Genomic DNA, 22,033 nt, shown 5'->3' with positions numbered 1-22,033 from the left:
GGTGTCTCGGAGTGAACCAAAAAGATGCCTGTTGGAGGCAACTCAGTGAGGCAGAACGCCTTAGACACACTGTCCAGTGAGTGCAGCATGGTGGAGGTTCCCAGCTGATTTGGGGTGACATTATGTGAGTCCAGCATACGCTACTGGTGGTCAGGGAAGGTGCCGTAATGGCTGTACGATACATGAATGCCATCCTCCGACCGATAGTGCAACCATATCTGCAGTGTACTGGCGAGGCAGTCATCTTCATGGACAACAATTCGTGCCCCCATTGTGCACATCATGTGAATGACTTCCTTCAGGATAACGACATCGTTCGACTAGAGTGGCCAGCATGTTCTCCAGACATGAACCCTATTGAACATGCCTGGGATAGATTGAAAAGCGCTGTTTATGGACGTTGTGAGCCACCAACCACTTTGAGGGATCTACACTGAATCACCGTTGAGGAGTGGGACAATCTGGACCAACAGTGCCTTGATGAACTTGTGGATAGTAGGCCACGATTATTACAGGCATGCATCAATGGAAGGGGACGTGCTACTGGGTATTAGAGGTACCAGTCTCTACAGAAATCTGGACCACCACCTCTGAAGTTCTCACTGTATGGTGATACAACATGCAATATGTGGTTTGCATGAGCAATAAAAAGGACAGAAATGATATTGATCTCTATTCCAGTTTTCTGTACAGTTCCAGAACTCTCAGAACCGAGGTGCCGCAAAACTTTTTTGTTTTGGTGTGTGTTAGTTCTTTAGACCATTTTTGTTCCGTATCCTCTCATTGATCAATCCGTAGAGTTTGTACACTGTGGAAAAAATCAGCCTTTATATACATGGTGTCCACAGTTAAAATTCCAGTGTCAACACACTGTAGAAAGAGAAATACTGTTCAGAGTGACATCAAATTTGAACACCAGGGGGGGATTCATGAAAATCTTACCAATAGGTGGCACTGTTAGCGTCTTAACATAAAGAATTCAGCTGCAAATGACAGATGAATTTCAATATGATGGCTGTGGTTTGAGTTGCATATTGCATCATCCACACTGTTCATTGTCCAGAATAGCACAGGTTGGCAGTCAGTGTTGTGGCTCTGTTAGTTAGGTAAGCCCATCCTCCAAAGCTAGATCATATCACATTGGATGGGAAAAATCCGTTTTTAAATGTCCTGAGGCCAAAAACGACATAAAAATCAAAATGATATTGGTTTCTAATTGTTGTGAGAGTGACACAAAAAATGTTCAGTGTGCCGTCAACCATTTTCTGCCGCAAGTTGAAACCGAGAAAGAGCATGTTCTCCAATAAATCAGAGTGTGTCAGGCATCATATTCAGAATGTATTGTGCAATGTGTGCCTTCAGTTCAGCTATGTTCACCACTGGAGCACTGAACACATCTTTTCAATAACCCCACAGCAGAAGTCACACGGATTAAGATCAGGTGATCTTGTGAGCCAGGCTATAGGAAAATGACAGCTGATAATTCTAGCATTTCTGAAATGCCTGAGCAGCAGCCGCTTCGCTGGCTTTGCAATGTGCAGATGAGTGTCACGTTGCATGAAAATGGTCCTTCCCAAAATGTCCTTGCTGTTGTAGGGTTGGAATGATGTTCGTGTGGAAAAGACTCTCATAGTGTTTATCAATGATGGAACCGGTAACAGGACCCATGTCATGTAGTTAACAGGACCTGCAGGACTCATCTCCCAAAAAAATGGGCCCTATGATAAATGATGATGTCAACCTGCTCCACACAGTCACCTTTGCAGAATGATTTGTATGTTGATTTTCTGTTAGCTATAGTCTGCAGTTGTGCATATTGCCATATCATTTCAGATGGAAATGGATTTTGTATGTCCACAAAAAGTTCCATGGCCATTCATTGTTCACTTCCATGCAAGCAATGAATTACAGAGTGAGCATGGATGATTCTGAATGGCTAGCAACGCAGTATGTTTCATAGGATTTTATCCAGCATGCTCTCAGGCATGTCCATGTTTGTGTAATTCCCTGCGTGCTCTTATGTTTGCACACCACTGCTCAACCCTTCCTGTAAAGCTGTGGCCACATCTTCAACAGATATGGGATCAACTGTTTTCCTTCTTGTGCCACGCTGCACTTCAAAAGAACCTATCTTTTCAAATTTTGTGATCATTTTCTCCAGACCCTTAGCAGACTTTGGTCCAATGCCTTTTTTCATACTCTTGAGTGTCTGGAACTTCTGCAGAGCCACTGGTACATAGTCACCCCCTCATGGAGATAGCCATATTAGATGTCTCAGATGTTGATATTCTAACACTTCTAGCGCCATCTGTTGGTCTTTCTTCTTCTTCCCACCCCCACCTCCATTATTATTATTGTTTTACATTTCTCCCTGTGTCAATAATGTGCTGCTCAAATTTGATGTCATTCTGAGCAGTGGTTTTCTGTCTACAGGATTTTAAAACTGGAACTTTAATTTTGGACTCCCTGGACATCCAGGTGTACCGGTTGAATATATTACAGATATGGCATCAGGAGCCAGTGACCAATTCAAATATAAAGTGAATGTTGTACTAGCCACAGATCTTAACTGTAAAATTGATAAGCAAAATGTGGAATCACCCATACTACTCAAAACACTAGAAGATGAAGGTTCCAGAGCAAAAATAATAGCACATAATGGAACCAGTGCAACTGCAAAGTGTGACAGCAACTCATGCTTTCATTTGAACCAGGTCCACAACAAATGGGATTCTCGATATCCAGTTTTATGGTGCTATACGATAAGCTCATTGATTCGAAGAAAGCGTATGGGGCCCAAAGATGGCAAAATGAATTGCCGAAACTGGTTGAGTTCCAAATAAAATAAAATATCTTTAAGTGTACAGCTGTTGATAAAGTTTATTGAATTGAAGAAATGCAATATAAGTAGTTAAAGAAAGAACCTGGTGTGAGCAGGTTCTGTTTGGTCAGAACTGGTGGGACTGCTTGCAGTGTCTTATGGCTAATTCTGTTGGGAGACTCTATCTAATAGTTTTAGATGATTCTGAGTAGGGCAATTAAGCAAAAGCTTTGAGGTCTATTATGTTCTTATCAGATTTTAATATAGCTGTAATATTTGATTTTTCATTATTCTTTCGACAAGGTAGCAAAGTTTGACATTCTGCTCCAGCTGCACTCAACATTTGGTGTTTTTTTATCATATTTAATTTGCTGAAACTATGTTGGTGTTTGCATAAACATTTCTTAACCCATAATTTGAACAGAAAAAAACCTTCAAAGTATCCAAATGCTTTGCATCAGCTCCTTCACCTGGAATCTGGAAGCAGCTATTTTCTTAATGAGCTCCACAATATCAATATCTCTGCTATATTTTGTGCCAAAATAAGCAGCACGTTTTTCAAGATAAGATACAGAGCTTTCATTTAAGGGAGGGATGCCATTTTGATTTGTAATATATTTTTTTTTTTTTACTCATATTTCATTCTCTCCTGGAACTTACTTTTTTTGACCCAGTTTAACTGGCATTGGGGCAGGAAGATACCAATTCAGAATAATAACTTGTCTCGTGGCACAATATTTTTGAAATTGCAGTCTTTATGTAGACACAATAAGGAGTTTGTGGACAGTGGTACTAGCAAGATTGTGCACCTCTGATTCAAGGTATTTCCTGATGGAAAATTAAAGTTAGATGAAATGGCATGATACATGTGAAATGTTTTCCATTTCAATTATTGATTCAAATACTTTGAAGCACATTCTAGCTCAGGAAGTCTTGCTGTGGCCTTCAGTTGACAGAAATCAGCAAAAACTGGAAACCTTCAGTCAAATAGCATGCTTGCACACTCCTGTGCCAAGCTTTGAGATCCTATAATACTGCAGTGAAGCAGCAGCAAAACCTCCAGTGTTGAAATGAGTGAGCTGTGTAGATGATAGCTGTGTGAGCCAAGCACACTGTTGCCACATAAATTAAGCTACTTCTGTGTCCTGCTGAGGAAAGTACCAGTAACTAAGAAGAGGAAAGATAAACAGGGAAGAATAAGTACTGGAATCTCAAAATGAAGACTATAGCATTGGTACATTACGATTCCTTATGAGAGGCTTAAACTTTTGTATATACAGTTTTTCTCCAGTGTACTGTAGCTTTGATTTTCAGTAATTTAAGTATCACTTACTTTGAAAATGCTTGATGTAGGAACTAGAAATTAGATTAATGGTTTATCCAGTGATGTTCTTTAAAATGCATTGAACAGTTTTCCTTAATTACATAAAAATGATCAATAAATTTGAAAATATGTAATAATTTTTAGTAATATTTACATTTCATATATTTTCCTTTCCTTTTAATAAACAGTAAGCTAAAAAATATCTTTGTCTCTACTCTGTACCAACATCATCTTTGAAGTTTAGTACTGATCATTTACCCTTGTCTTGAGAAGAACTGAAGAGTAGTTGCCTTTTTGAACCTCTCAAAAATGAAAATCTGTATTACCTATTGCTCTTAAAAAGATGTCTCATCTTGCTATTTTGATAGAATCCAGTAGTTGTGACTCACTAAACTGGCTTCAATCAAACCAGGATATTCTTTTGATATATTTTCCAGAACTTATGGTTCTATATGATTTTTGCAACATAAGTGTGTACGTACAACCTGTATCTGTGTATGGTTTCTAGAAACGATTGTGCATATGTGGAACCAGTTTCCATGAGTATTTGAGTTTCTACAATAATCTTTTATTCCTTTAGTCTGTTTCGGACATATCTCATTCTAATGGTGTGTATGATATGAAGTATATTCCTCACAGATGATCATGTGTTTTGTTATTTTTATTCCTAGCGCACTGTTAATCAGCATAACTAAACAAATGTTTTCCAAATATATCCATATTTTCTCATCATCTAGATTTTGTTGAGCCTGTTGTTCAATTTTCGTGTGTAATGTAGAATATATCTATTCTTGGAAGACATTTGTGACATAATTACTCACTGCAACAATGTTATGTGCCTCTGATGTTGAGCTTACAATGAACATGGATCATCAAATGAGTGCATATGCACAGAAGGAACTGTTCTTAAAATATCTACAAATATATCAAATGGCTCTGAGCACTATGGGACTAAACATCTGTGAATTGCCTCTATGTAAGGTCTGAAATGTACTCATCTATGTGCATTGGACTTTAAATAATTTCCAGCCACACATTTCTTCAAATGTTAGAAGAGGTGTAAGTTAGAGAATGAGGACTCTTGTGAATATGTTGACTGTCTCTCTCTCTCTCTCTCTCTCTCTCTGTATCCCTTTATTATTTCTTTCTTTCTTTTCTTTTTCCCAGATACACCACTTTTTGCATTGTCTTGAAGAAAGAAAGTTGGTTCAGAAGGCTTGCATAGTAATTGTCAGTCATTATTTTACACTTTACAGGAAAATCAGTTAGGAAAATTCCAACTGGAACATATAAAATGCTGACCACAGTGTGGAAGATGACATAGATCCCATGTTTTTTTTTTTTTTTTTTTTTTTTTTCATCGGGGCATTTGGCTTCCACTCTATATTTTGATTGCTGTTCCATGTTTAGTGTGAAATTGTAGATCCAAATTCTATTGTTAACAAAATCATTCTCAGTAATTAATAATGTTGAACACCTTTGTCATCTTTGCTTGTGGGATGGCACTAATTGTTATGGTGTGTGTGTGTGTGTGTGTGTGTGTGTGTGTGTGTGTGTGAGAGAGAGAGAGAGAGAGAGAGAGAGAGAGAGAGAGAGAGAGAGAGAGAGAGAGAGATACTCTTAAGTCATTGTATACTCTTAACTATTAAAATTGGTGCTTCTTGTTTTGCATGGGACACTGCAGAGAGAAGACTGTGTGCGAGTAAGTACACCTGTGCATGCTGGATCTCAGCAGAAGCAGCTGCATCAGCAACATCAGATTGCTCAGAGGCAGCAGCAGCAGCAGCAACAACAACAACAACAACAACAACAACACCAGCAACAACAGCAACAAGTCCATCAACAACAACAACAACAGGTCTCAAAGCAGGCCAACGGCAAGAAGCAACAGGGATCAAATATGGCTGTTTCTGTGACTTCTGGTGGAAGTACATGCACCACAGCTGTCACTTCAACTGCTCCAGTTGACACTAAACCATTACCTGCTTTTGAGCAGGCATTTGGGTCTACTGAGATTGGCCGATTCTCACATGAGGGTTTTTTTAGTAGCATGCAACAGCAGCTTCAGCAGCAGCAGCAACAGCAGCAGCAACAACAACAACAACAGCAACAACAGCAGCAGCACCAGCAACAGCAGCAGCAACAACTTCTGCACCAACAGCAACACCAGCAACAGGTCAGTCAACATATGGACTGGCCACCAACCTTGGTGGACCCCTCTGCATACTGCAATTATTATAATGACTATCACAACACAGGTTTTAGCTCTTACCTGCTCAACAGTTTCTAAAAGTGTGCTGTGTGCAATGAAGTGCTCTTTTTTTTAAACTGAAGCTGAAAATAAACAATTGTAAGGGCCAGCCTTACCAAATGGTATAGTGTTTACAATGACTGAAGAATTGTCTGCAACTGCCAAAACCAACAGACATAAAAATCATCCTAGCACAGTTTTTAGTGACATACATATTAAAGCCCTGCCTATGATAAATGATGTAATACTATAGATGGTTATGCCCAACCTTTTCAAACTAACAGTGAGAAACTTTTGATAGAGGTAGACAAATGCCAGTAGCAGTGATCACACCAAACTATATTGCTGACTCAGTTTTAATGAAATCAGTGTTTCTAATTTCAGTCCTACATAACTACAAGCCTCTTAATATTAACATAAATCCCTTGTTGACTTCCTCCAACAATATCATGATTTACACAACTTCATTTCAAGGTTTCCCATATTTATATAAAATTATTTCATTAAGTAAATGAAAACCATGTCAGTGTTTGTCAAGGAAGTGGGATACTTTCAGAAATGTGCTAAGACATTTCAGTTAATAGATTATTTTGAACATATTATATGCTTCATGTGCAGTGAGTCTAAGGAATGAATGAAAAATAATTGCTGTGTTATGTACATGAGGGCAGCCTTCGGTATAAAAAACAGACAATTTTTTTTAAAAAATGTTACTCAAAATAGGGGTCAATGTAGTAAAAACCTTCATGTTACAAAATAATAAATAAACCCATCATGACTGCTCATTGCTTCTCTGCAAGCTCAAATAGCCAATGAAGACACAATTACTGCATTATCTAAATTTTTATTTAACTCTGCAGAAATGAGAATAGTTGCATTATTGTTTTCATATTTTTATTTGCCAATGATCTCCCTAATCATTAACAACAGAGTGCACCTAAAGGCTATGGACAAATGATATATTTCAGTTTTGGTTCCTGTCAGCTATACTAGGGCCTTTGATTACAGACAAGGCAACAGAGGAACAATAACATTTCCGAAAGACTACAGTCATAGTATCAGCTCTTGTTCAACTACAAAAACACACCATATTATGAAAATAAGAATTTACAGGATAATTAATGACATAGTAATGATTTAAATAAATATTTTCTTCATACTTGTCACCACAACCACATCTTTGTTAAAGAAAAGGGGTGTTGTTCCACCAAGGTTAAAATTTCAATGGTGTTTTGGGTATACAGCTTAGTTGCTGTTTCCATCCTGCACACAGTATTTCAATGACTGATGTAGTTACCTTCTTCGGGTGTTGTGATATGTGCAGTTAAGTGTACTTGCTGTCGTGTTGCAGTCCAGGCAGTCATTTTCTTCAGGTGTTGCAAGTTGTGCTGCTAAGTGTATTTGCTGCCTGAACTCTATCCAGGCAGCAAGTAAATTTAATAGTGCAACTTGCAGCACATGAAGAGGAGGACATGGTCGCTCATTGAAATAGTGTGGATAATATGGGAACAACAAGTTAGCTGTACAGCTGGAAGCCTACCATTATTCAGTCATGTAAAGGAAATTGGAGGTATCGCAATTATAAAATTTCATCTGGAAGGTCTCATTGGCCAGAGTGCACACCTCTAGTTTCAGCTTACAAAATCATTCCCAAGTGTGAAAACATGTTGAACTGTGAATATTTGCATCAGAAACCATATAGAATAATGCTTCTCTACATTGTTTGGATCTTCAGAGTTTTTCTATGTGGCTTCATAGATAAGCAATATTAGAAAAGGACAGATCGCTACTCACGATAAAGATTACACATTGAGTTGCAGACTGGCACAACAAAAATACTGTCACACATTTGCTTGCCAAAGCCGTCTTCAGAAAACACACACACACACACACACACACACACACACACACACACACACACACACACACATTTCACCTCACACACATATGACTGCCATCCCCAGCAGCTTGGACCAGAAGCATTCTGACCTGAACTGCCTGAGATGGTGATCATGTGAGCATGAGTTGAGCTTGCCTGTGTGAATGTCTGTGTGTGTGTGTGTGTGTGTGTTTGAGGGGAGAAGGTCTGTGTGTGTGTGTGTGTGTGTGTGTGTGTGTGTGTGTGTTTTCTATTCTGGAGAAGGCTTTGGCCAGAAGCTGTGGGTGTAACAGTCTTTCTGTTGTGCCTATCAGCAACTCAACATGACATATTTACAGTGAGAAGGAATCTATCCTTTTCCTAATATTTTTGTTTTCCATTCTGGGCTCTCCTTTGTTTGACTTCACTGATTCATATTGTGCTTCAGTGTTAACTGCAAGAGTGTGCTCTGTAACCTTGTAACATGAACAACAATATCTTCCTGATAAAATTTTAATCTTGGTGGAACAATATTGCCTCCAATAAATTCAAAATGATGTGTTTGCTACTAAATTTTAATCTTGGTGGAAAAATGCTGCCTCCATTTAATTCAAAATGGTGTGTTTGTTACTAAAAGATATAATCAGCATCTTTAAGAGTTTGCAGTTAAAGGGAGAAGAAAGAGACTGGACTCTTAATTTTAAACACTCATTCTTGTCCAAAGAGAAACTTGTCATAAAGGAAGGATGAGTGAAGCACCAGTTTTCACTTTTTGTCAGCATTATGTATTGATCTCCATTCTGTCTGCAAATGATCAGTTGTTGTTTCTAGTGTTGCTGATATCAAAATGAGAGCTGAGAGCAAATTCAAGTGTTTAATCCATTTTGTTTTCGTGCTTGTTTCTTTGCTGCGAGAATCACAAGAAGGCAAACAACCAAAGTAAGAACATACTTGTAGGTTATTCATAGCAAATTTAGGGGTTGATGTGGAGACAAGGGCAGTATAATTTGGCACTAATTTCCTAATATGTCAAAAGTTAGATATCTAATATGAAAGTTAAAGAAGAGAGAGAAAAAGCGAAACCAGTTACAGTCCGAGGATGTCATAAAGATATGCTTTCCATGATAGAATTATGGAGAACTGAGACTCTTATTGTGCTTAGTTTTATTATAGCTCATTACTTTTGTGTGGCACTTTTCTTACACAGGAGCAGCAGAAAGTGCACTTTAGCAGAGATGTTATCAGTAGAAGCTTCAATAGACATAACTATCAAAGAGAACCTTCAGTAGTCTGCACACATTATTGTTCATGAAAATATACAGAGGTTTTGTATTTGGCTGTAGAAGGTTCTGTAAGAAATCAATTTTTGTTCATTATTAACCCTTGAAATCAAGATCATACATATTATGCCACACATGCACATGTGCACTCATTACAGAACAACATTGTGCAATAACCATATCATGCTTACTGTTTCGTTCATTTAATTTTGAAAGGTGCAAGTGTTATAGAGACTCAGTACACATGGGAACAAAAGTCCTGCAATAATGAATAACTTTATTTCACTGTGCCTGATAGTTGTAAAAAGTTTTACTTAATACAAAAATACTCTCTACAAGTTGAAAACATGCTCTTATCCATGCTCCTACCAATTAATCTATATTCTCTCTCTCTCTCTCTCTCTTCCCTCTCTATCTCATCCTTCACCCTTTCCATCCTCACCCCTTTCCCTCTTTGTAGCATTTCTCCCCAAAATTTGGAGATTCTTGAGAAAGGATATAATACATTTAATAATGAACACATTTCACTACACACATGTCTACATTTTCATCATAGAAATGATGCAGCTATCAAAAAATGCATCATCACAGTATCTTCCATGACCAATACAAAAGAACAGCTGACTTTAATGTAATGCAACTGCATGAATTAGTCCTCTGGAAATTAGCTTTGTGTTTCGTGATGTAATATTTTCTTTCTTGTCTAGCAGATCAATGAAGGGAGGGATTAACTTGTGTAGCAAATACAGTGACTGATTAAAAATTACTTTACACTGTGTAAAGTGGTATAGTTACGTACTGTGGCATTGTTTAATGCTGATATCATCAGTATACAAAAGAATAAACGCTGGGTGAAAAGGAACATTCTGCAAATATTTTAGAAACTGTAACTTATTTGAAAAATGTGCCTTGAAGTGAAGGACTGGAGAAAGAGCACATTGTTATTCAAAATAGTGAACATTCCAGCATGATAATCATTTGTGACACATATCCAGCCATAAAATTTATAATATTCAATTTCAATCTCTCTAGTTGAGCTCTGGGTGGAAGTGTTATTGTAGTCACAAAATCCAATCCTGTTCATTAAAGGTGTACTTCTGGGGACCAATTACTGTTAAAAGTCACAAAAGCCATACCAATTTCTTCCACCATGTGGTAATCTTATGTGTTATTCATTTAACATATTTACTGAAATATGAATAATACTTCTGTTAGTCAAGTCACATTCCTTGAGAAGTATTTACAATGTGTTTCAGAAAAAATTGTGTAACATATTTCTGGAGACCATATGTTAAGCTGAATATAACTGTGTTTTGATGACAGATTTTTAATGTTGAATAAACTAAACTGAACAGTGGCTGCATGGATGTATTTAGTGTTCATGTGGACAAAATATAGCAGTAAATGGTGGATTGGGTGCATTGAAATCCTGCTCCTAACCTCTCAGTATTGCTATGCTCCACTAATTTGCAAATAGCTGCATTATTACTGCAAATATTAATCTTCCTGCTCTTAAAACAATTTAATTTTAAATATAACTTACTTCATAACCTTTAAGTAACATATAATCTCATGTATTATTGAAATAATGTATATTTTCCATTTAACATTATGAGAATCTCCAATGTATCTACCTGTATTATTGATAATGTTTCTACTGGTGGGAATTTTCTTTGTTGGCCAAGTTAGTGTACTAAGTTCTGCCTATGAGTGACTGGTATTTTTAAGTAGAATGGTGTGACTCAACCCATAAATCTCAGACTGCATATAAGACTAAATAATTATATCTAAAAACACAGATGATGTGACTTACCGAACAAAAGTGCTGGCAGGTCGATAGACACACAAACACACACATTTGTTTGTTTGTTTGTGTGTCTATCGACCTGCCAGCACTTTCGTTCGGTAAGTCACATCATCTGTGTTTTTAGATATATTTTTCCCACGTGGAATGTTTCAGACTAAATAATTACATTAACAAACAGCTTGAGTGGTCATGATTTGGCTAATAGTGAAAAGAGAATTTCAAAAAATTAAACAAAAACAAAAATTACAGTATATAATCTTTCAAGAGATTATCTTTACTATTCTTTTTTAATATTCAAGTTAGGGACAAAGCAGAACACTCCAACCATTTGAAATAATTTCTTATACTGCTACTGATTATATGATGCCTATCATAACTTTTTCTTACTACACTCTATTAGTCTGTGATGATTTCAACATCAACAGAAATTAAACAGTAGCCTTTCTTGACTGCACTGTTCAGATTCCTTTATGATATTAATAGCTCTCACTTTAGACTGGCTAATCATCGAGAAAGGCATTTTGTGTGTCTTGGTGGAAGAAGAAACATAATGATGTAATGAATGACACATTACTAACTTGATGCTCTTTGGGGAATTAATTTTAAATTCATATGCAGTATTTGACTTACAAATTACAATATGTGAAGCTGTGAACATTGTTACAATGTTAATGAGAAAAATACAGAAATTCTATTTCATAATTTCTAAAACTTTTGTCAGCACATGTGAATGTATGCTGTGCTCTATCTTTGCAAAAGAAATATAAGACATCACTAAAAGTGTACCATTAATTAAAGATGCAGGCATTACATTGTACTTCAAGCACCTTTATTCATGATTACCACAATCTCGTTTGTTGTATGATAACAGTGGTGGCTTTAAAAAATTAAAAGGAGACTTTTTTTTTTTTTTACATTCATGAAACATATACCAGTAGTGAAACAGATTCATCCACAAAACATAATAATAGAGGAAGTATAAGTCGCCTGTCATAAAATTCCTGACAAGTGATAAAAGCAGTACAATCCCTTTTGTGTTGTGTTTGAAGCATATTTAGAGAGGGCATGGCATCTGATTATGAAACTCAGCTTTATTTTGATAACTATATGGAAGGCAACAGTCTCTATTGTTACTTTTCCTATCTTTCTAGTCACTGCTAACACACTTCTACTGTAAACAGTATTTGCACTGAATGTGCCGAGAGCATCATCTCCGTTAGTGTACTATTTTTTATCCATCAGGTGTTGGTGGATTTAGAAGTGTGTCAGCTTCAAAAATACTATGTAGCTCTGTGTTATTTTATAATATTAGCATTGGGTATTTGAAACTCATCCAGTGATTATATCTAAACTAACATAGCACCTGAATTTTCCATAAAAACTTCAATATTTCACATGAAAATTACCATTCCATTCAGTGCATTTGTTTCCTTGTTTTTATAAGACTTTAAATAATTTGTCATTATAGTATTAGTGCATGTAAGTTTTTTGTTCTGATATCTGCAGTACAAGTGTTAGTGCCAACTCAGAAAAACCACCATGCATTATGAATTGTAATAAATGAAAATTAATTAAACACACATGTGAAATGTATGTATATATGCATATATTATACATATGTACATAGTCAGTCATGTTTTGCATGTATTGTAGACATTATAAGACAACTTTTCTCAAGTTTCTCTTGTTCGTTTTTAACATTTTGAGCATTGAACATAAACTGCCTACACTCTTGAGGATGATAGTTACCTTTCTGAAATAATACCTTCAATGTCACAAAGAATAGACTTCCCAACATAAATATGAAAACAGATGTCTGAAAAAGCATGTGTAGTCTGAAACTTGGAGTGCCTTATTTATTGGTGAAACTCACGTTTTTGAGAGCTAGAATAATAGCTTACATTAAGATACATTTTAAACTCATGATAATGCAGAGAGCTTTAAGACGTGAAAGTGATGTGAAGAAGTTTAAGATTTAATGCTGGAGCAAAGTACTCTTTGATTAGAATTACACTAGAAGCAGTGAGAAAATTAGGTACTTTTTCTAGAGTTCACTAGCAAACAAAGTTTATATAGTATAAATATATAAAAAAGTTGATATATGTAACTTATTCATTTGAATGATGGTTGCATAATGCAGCAGAGAAGGTGCTGTGTCTGTGCACGAAGAAAAGAACTTGATTCATGAACTCCAATCATTAAGTTCTGTCCTACTTAGTTTAAGAAAGCAACCAATTATTTGTCACTAGTTTTATTCCATGGCTCTGTGCTTCCTTGCCTGAAAGATATTTTCATAGATTTTTGTGGTAGATTTTTGTCTCTGACTGAATATGTGACAAGTGTTTATTGCTGAAGTTTCACCTGATGATTTACATGCAGGTAAAACTTCTTAGTGAATGGCAAAATATAAATAATTGTTGAGGACTTTACAGTTGTCCATAGCTTGTCAGCTTTGCAGGACATTTATGTGTTTGATAATTTTTAAGAGTCAGAAATATGTCCTTTGAATGGGTTTTCTTCCTACAGTGCCTTACAAAGAGGCAAAATCAAGCAAAAGACACACACAGTAAATTCATAAGAGAAGCAATGTGTGGGACATTCAAGATAACCATTTTTCACTAAAACAAGCAGTTCACAAAACTGTAACCTAATTGTCACTTTCTGTTGTTCAGCCTAGTTTCCATACCAACTATTTAAGACTTTGTTGAAAAAGTACTGGATTTAAGATTTAAGTGATTAGCATGTGCCATAAAAACCACATTTATTCATTAGTTGTGTTTGTTATTATAAGGATATTTCTGTTTCGCTCTTTGTTATTAATTTACGAAAAGTTATTTCTTAGAAGTATGATGGGCATCACGATTCTAGAGTTCCTTGCCAAAATATTTTGTTGGCCTTTATCAGAAAGTAAAAATATTGTGTTACATAAAGAATAGTGTTACTGTCCGTACCGGTATTTAATTTGATTAATGCAAAGAAACTGTTACCTATTGGAGGGTAAAATTGCCCCTTTTTGTTTTTTAATTGCAACATCTGAGTTTATTACACTTTTTTTATAGATTTGATAATTTTTGTATTTTTATTACACACTTGTTAATAACAGGTCACTAGAGTATAAGATGGTAATGTTCACTGAACTGAAAACATATTGTTATAAAAAATGTTGATACTTGAAAATTTTGAAACTTACTTACAAATGAGTCGCTATTTAGAATTTAGCTCTAGTTCTTCCAGTACAGTAACTGTGTTATTAGCATAGTAACTGCATCTACGTTGTGTACAGTTTATTTGCTGCTCCTGAAAAAAGGAAACTCCAGTATTCAAAATGTTCCAAAATAAAAAAAGCTTACATTTAATGACAATATTAGTATTATTTTAGGAAATTTTGAAATGTAACACATTTTATCATTTTACAGAGTTCAGAAATAACATTCAGTGACTTATATTTATTATCTTATTATTTAAGTGATGAATATTTTAAAAATTAGGTAGCAAGATAAAATTGTATATTGACTTAACTGCATAACCTGTGAGGTGCAATAGTTAATATAAAATTATATTTTTAGTGTGAAACGGCAGTCAGTGCCCATTTATTCAAACTATTTTACTCATATAACTTTTTTTGCCTTTATTTTGGAGAGAAAACTTATTGAAATTCAATTTAAATGAAACAAACAATGATTTATATTACTTTAATATATTGTTTATTGCTTAAAACTTCGAACATTTAAGAACAATATAAATATTACCATTAAGAATCTCGAAACACCCAAGTCAATCTAGTAAAAAACACCAGCAAAGAAACAGTGTACAAATGATTTACCAAAGTTTGATGTTAATTGTGTATTCCTAAATGATATATAACTATGCAGTGTTGGTTAAAATGCATATCAAAGTGATATCATGCATTTAACATTGGAGGTAAATAAATGTATTGCATCTACTAAAATATATTATTAACCTGCCCCATTTCAGAATATCCAAATTTCATTTACAGCTTTTTTTCTTCTTTTGTTTTGTGCTACATGTAACACAGCTGCAGTGATGTAGGTCCATAAGAAAAAGGAATTCACCTCTCAAATTCTACATTACAGTTTTTCTGCATGATTGTTAAATTTAGTGTAGGGGCAGGCATTTAAGCTATCAATTATGGGGGTCTGTCTAACTTTACTTACCATATTTACCTGAGTGTAAGATGACCGACCTTTTTTTAAGAGGCTCCTTAAGAAAAAATATTTTTTAGCATATTCTGGCTAATCAGAACTACAAAATTTTTTCTGACGTAAAGGATCACATCTTTTTGAAATTTGTGCCATTTATCGACTGTCTACATTTTGGTAATACAAGGAGGAATAAAATAAACAAAAATTGTTTACATTAGTTTTTATCTTTATTGCCTTTTTTGTTTAATTAGCCTGTCGTTTGTGGTATTGCTATTTTAAGTCATCATTGTCATCATCTTTACTGAACAGCTGTGGAACTTATCTACTCCGCAAGCCACCTGACGGTGTGTGGCGGAGGGTACCTTGAGTACCTGTATCAGTTCTCCTTTCTATTCCAGTCTTGTATTGTTCGTGGAAAGAAGGATTGTCGGTATGAATCTGTGTGAGCTCTAATCTCTCTGATTTTATCCTCATGGTCTCTTCACGAGATATACGTAGGAGGGAGCAATGTACTGCTTGACTCCTCGGTGAAGGTATGTTCTCGAAACTTTAACAAAAGCCCATACCGAGCTACTCAGTGTCTCTCCTGCAGAGTCTTCCACTGGAGTTTATCTATCATCTCCGTAACTCTTTCGCGATTACTAAATGATTCTGTAATGAAGTGCGCTGTTCTCAGTTGGGTCCCTTCTATCTCTTCGATCAACTCTATCTGGTATGGTTCCCACACTGCTGAGCAGTATTCAAGCAGTGGGCAAACAAGCGTACTGTAACCTATTTCCTTTGTTTTCGGATTGCATTTCCTTAGGATTCTTCCAATGAATCTCAGTCTGGCATCTGCTTTACCGACGATCATTCCATTTTAAATCACTCCTAACGCGTACTCCCAGATAATTTATGGAATTAACTGCTTCCAGTTGCTGACCTGCTATATTGTAGCTAAATGATAAGGGATCTTTCTTTATGTATTCGCAGCACATTACACTTGTCTACATTGAGATTCAATTGCCATTCCCTGCACCATGTGTCAATTCGCTGCAGATCCTCCTGCATTTCACTACAATTTTCCATTGTTACAACCTTTCGATACACCGCAAAAAGCGTCAGTGAACTTCCGATGTCATCCACAAGGTCATTTATGTATATTGTGAATAGCAACGGTCCTACGACACTACCCTACAGTACACCTGAAATCATTCTTACTTCAGAAGACTTCTCTCCATTGAGAATGACATTTGGCTGTCTCTTCTGAATATAATGCAATTTCTGAGGTTGTCATTACTGTGGGACTCAATAAAACAGCTCCAGTTTTTTCTATACTCATGTGAGAGTGCTACAATGTCTCTTGCTTCCAAACATATCATCTATTGTCTACCACCTCTCTTTCATTGGCTGTGTAGATCCAACAGCTCGCAGGCCCCCAGTTGTTTCCGTCATATCTCATAGTGAGTGTCGACAACATTGCTGCACAAAATACAGACATATGCCACTGGCCCCCCATCTAGACTTTTAGCATCTCTTACAGAAAGTATGCTATTGTTGAGCATTTGTTCAATTTTAAAGTCAATTCGATTCTGAGTGCAAATGGATTCAGGTAAACTGCATTTTGAACATGATAAGGGAAGCAGTGGTTGGGAAAGGAGTGAGACAGGGTTGTAGCCTCTCCCCGATGTTATTCAATCTGTATATTGAGCAAGCAGTAAAGGAAACAAAAGAAAAATTCGGAGTAGGTATTAAAATTCATGGAGAAGAAGTAAAAAATTTGAGGTTCGCCGATGACATTGTAATTCTGTCAGAGACAGCAAACGACTTGGAAGAGCAGTTGAACGAAATGGATGGTGTCTTGAAGGGAGGATATAAGATGAACATCAACAAAAGCAAAACGAGGATAATGGAATGTAGTCAAATTAAATCGGGTGATGCTGAGGGGATTAGATTAGGAAATGAGACACTTAAAGTAGTAAAGGTGTTTTGCTATTTAGGGAGCAAAATAACTGATGATGGTCGAAGTAGAGAGGATATAAAATGTAGACTGGCAATGGCAAGGAAATCGTTTCTGAAGAAGAGAAATTTGTTAACATCGAGTATAGATTTAAGTGTCAGGAAGTCGTTTCTGAAAGTATTTGTATGGAGTGTAGCCATGTATGGAAGTGAAACACGGACGATAACCAGTTTGGACAAGAAGAGAATAGAAGCTTTCGAAATGTGGTGCTACAGAAGAATGCTGAAGATAAGGTGGGCAGATCATGTAACTAATGAGGAGGTATTGAATAGGATTGGGGAGAAGAGAAGTTTGTGGCACAACTTGACTAGAAGAAGCGATCGGTTGGTAGGACATGTTTTGAGGCATCAAGGGATCACAAATTTAGCATTGGAGGGCAGCGTGGAGGGTAAAAATCGTAGAGGGAGACCAAGAGATCAATACACTAAGCAGATTCAGAAGGATGTAGGTTGCAGTAGGTACTGAGAGATGAAGCAGCTTGCACGGGATGGAGTGGCGTGGAGAGCTGCATCAAACCAGTCTCAGGACTGAAGCCACAACAACAACAACAACAGGTGTTCATAAAAAGACAAAGTATGCTTTATACATTCTCATGGTTGCCTGCACAACAAAATTTCTGCCTGCTCAACACTTTCCTCTCTGCATCTCTGCACTTATCATAGCTCTCAGCCAAGCTGGGTCACTGGTCCCCCTCCAACTTTCTGTTGCTAGTGCTCTGCTTGCGTAACAGTGAAACGTGTATGGAAATGTCTTCCAGGGTGCACATCATATGTAACAACAGCAACTAATACATAAATAAAAGATCACAATGACTATTCAGTCCAATTCTCAAACTTTGCGTTGTCCTGTGATCTAGTGATGTCTGTTCATACTATCTTTATTCTCACGTCGACAATTACATTCCATTTAATATAATTTATTTCATTTATTAGACATTTCATTCTGGATTAATTTTCCTTCTCGTTTCATCTGAATGTCATCATCTTGTTCTGAAACTGATTAAAAGCTGGTAATGATTTTCTCTGGTATTCTAATATATTGCAGCAACCGAATTTCTCATTTGCGATCCACATGGTAAATCATTAGTTTCTCAAAATGAAATAAAATATTGCCTTGGGTTCAAAATCAAGTAATGGTTTTCGAAGGACAAGATTTTCACCTTAGAATGTTACCTTTGCTTAAAAAGCAGTATAAATGTGTGGATAAAGTATCCATACATGTATGAGAACTTTTATTGCAAATCTGTTCAAATATGTTTGTAAGTTGATGGAATTTAATGTTGTTTCCTCCTGTGTTTCACAAAATTGTCAATTTTTAAGCAGAGCATTATATTGTTGTTGGTAGTTTATAATTTCCCGTGTACTGCTTGCACTAGTGTCGCGAGTCAAATGTCAGATGATTGTTGCAGCTAGGTCAATTCTGTATAAAGCATTTCGGTGTACCGAGAAATCTCGAGCCTTTTTGAATGCAAGTATTGTTTGATACGCCCTACCCTTCAGGGTCGTTCAAAAGAAATTTGTACAAAACCTCAGTAGCCAAAGCGTTACCTGCAACTGTAAGACGACCCCTATATTAATCTGTTAAACAATATAAAAGCATTGTCCTCAGCAGCAATAGTTTGTGAATGTAAGATGACCCTCTATTTTTGAAATGACGAATTTGGGAGAAAACCTCATCTTATGATTGGGTACATTTGGAATTTTTAACATATTTATTGTGCTTGTGCATTCTTGTGTAGCTACTGAAATTCTCAGAGAAAGCAGCTCTCTGTTCACACAGATATAATAACAGATACAAAACTGTAATAAAGGAAAAATAATGACAGAACTGTTTTCTCATAAAAAAGATAAGCTAAATTCAATTTGCAATTAGGAGGATTGGGAGCAGTACACCATGTGCTAGGAAGAGAGAATAATACCTCAGTTCAAGGGGTTACCAATAACAGAAAAAATACTGACACACTAAATATCTGGTCTTAAGCTGCTGTTACCAAAATAGCACAAGGTATATACAGTAATATGCTTACCAGTTAAAAATTCCATTATATATCAATAGAAGACATTAGAAAAAATATAAAATATTAAATCAATGAGTGCAGCAATTTTTCTGACCATGAAGCACTTTTTTTTATAAAAGCATTGACAGTTCTGTTAATTTCGTAGATATCACTGTCCCCTTGTCCTTACAGTCATAATACTTAAATAAGAATAAGTTAATCTTATTCGTCTATAAAAATGTATGTAAGTAAATAACCTATAACTAAATATCAATCAGTGTCCATCTTGCTACACACACACACACACACACACACAGAGAGAGAGAGAGAGAGAGAGAGAGAGAAGAGAAGAGAAGAGAAGAGAAGAGATACGCAGCTGGTCATTAAAATTGCAAAACCCTGAAGTATAGCACATACACATTAATAGACACAGAAAAAATTACATAAAAAATATGGTAGATCTTAATAGCTAAATAAAAGACACAGTAATGTTAACAGTGATTGTGAGTATTGTAATGCACAATAGCACATCAAATTAGTAAAAGAAAAAATCAATTACAGTTAACTCTACTGAAATATTCTTCTAGCGAATAGAAGAAATTATCTAATAAATACTGTTTGAGCTGTTGTTTAAATTTGGGAAGCTCATGGATAAGTAATTTCAGTGATGGTGGGAGAGCATTGAACACCTTGCAGCTCACGTAATGGACTCCTTTTTGTACAATAGTAAGGTTTTTTGATTCATAATGGAGGTCCATCTTCCTCTTGGTATTGTGGGTATGGTATGAATCATTGGTTTTGCACGATTGTCCATTTTTACCAATGAAACATAAACATAATATTGGCATGCTGTTTTCAGTATCCCTAATTTTCTGAAAAAGGTTCCTACAAGAATGTCTAGGCTGGACTCCACTCATTATCCTAATAACTCTCTTTTGGGCAATGAATATATGTTTTGGATAGTGGCTGATTACCCCAGAAAACTATGCCATACAGCAATAATGCATGGAAATAAGTAAAATAAGCAGTTTTTGTGGTGTCTCGGTAACATACAGTGGAAATAATACGAACAGCGATTGTTGCTGAGCTGAGTTTTTTGTGGAGGTGCAAAATATGTTCAGACCATTTTAGACTGTTGTCAATGTGTACACCCAGAAACTTGGTTGACTCAACTTGTAGTAACTCACTACCATTCAATGTAATACTTAATTGATCCTCAACTTTTTTCCTTACTTGGAAATTCACAAACTAAGTCTTATGTGGTTCATAGCACCTGTACAAAAATAGTAACAATAAGATATATACAGCAAAGTGCCATGATTATGTGGCTCATAGTGCCTTTACAAAAATGATGCACCACTTTTGTACAGGCACTATTGATCACATGACCACGGCATTTTGCTGTATGCATCTTATTGTTGACACTGGCAGATAATATGATAGGTATAACCTTCTAGAAAGGCACTAAGTGCCTGAAACTGGTAACGAAATTAAACTTCTTTTTGCAACTGATTGCTGATTATTTCGAGGTACATAGTGGTTGCGGCTTAGTTTGTTGATCATATTCCTGCTTTCGTAGATAACCCTGCCTTGGATGGGGCAGGAGATGCCTGTGACCAGACTGGAGTAAGTGGCGGTGGTGCTAGTGATGGGAGAATGTATAGGACAGGCTTTGCACCTAGGCCTGTTGCAGTGAAATGAACCATGAGGCAACAGGCTGGGAGCAGGGGTAGTGTGTGTTAGATAATATTCCACAGATCAACTATATGATAAATAATAATGATGTGGAACAGGTCTTTATTCATCCATATCGCAGATTAATTTGTAAATGACAGCGTGATTAATATTTATAAGTTTTTGTTTTATTTATTATCATCATCATCATCATTTTTATTCTATATACAGATATGAGTTAGTGATACATACTTTATAATAATAGAAATTTTTATGACACAGAAGGAGCTGTCAAGGAGGAACATTTTCAGTTTATTTTCTAATTTTAATTTGCTGTCTGTCAGGCACTTAATATAATACGGTAAGTGATCAAAAAGTTTAATTGCAGCATTGTGCACCCCTTTTTGTGCTAAGGAAAATGTGGAGTAATAAATGTCATTTTTCCTTCTAGTATCATTGTCTTATACATCCTCGTTCCTTTTGAACTGCAGTGGTTATTTACAACAAACTTCATGATGGAGTAAATATACAGTCAAGCAGCAGTCAGAATGCTCAAATCCTTAAATAGATGCCTACAAGAGTATTCTTGGTTGGCATCTGGCAGCACATATTATTCTTACAGCACATTTTTTAGCAATAAAGACTTTACTTCTTAAAAACAAGTTATCCCATGAAAATATTCAATATGATGTTATTGAATGAAAATATGGCAACTTACCAGTTTCTCTCTCCCCAAGATTTGCAATGATTCTACTTGCAAATGTGGCCATCTTAACATTTTTGTTTCCACCCTATTTATTATTTCCTCACTGTGTGTTTCCCTTATCATTGGTGTAGTACCTCTAAATGTGCAAGAACTG

This window comes from Schistocerca nitens, chromosome 9 (assembly GCF_023898315.1).
Source record: "Schistocerca nitens isolate TAMUIC-IGC-003100 chromosome 9, iqSchNite1.1, whole genome shotgun sequence".
NCBI lineage: Eukaryota > Metazoa > Arthropoda > Insecta > Orthoptera > Acrididae > Schistocerca > Schistocerca nitens.
Note: the sequence above shows the minus strand (reverse complement) of the source record.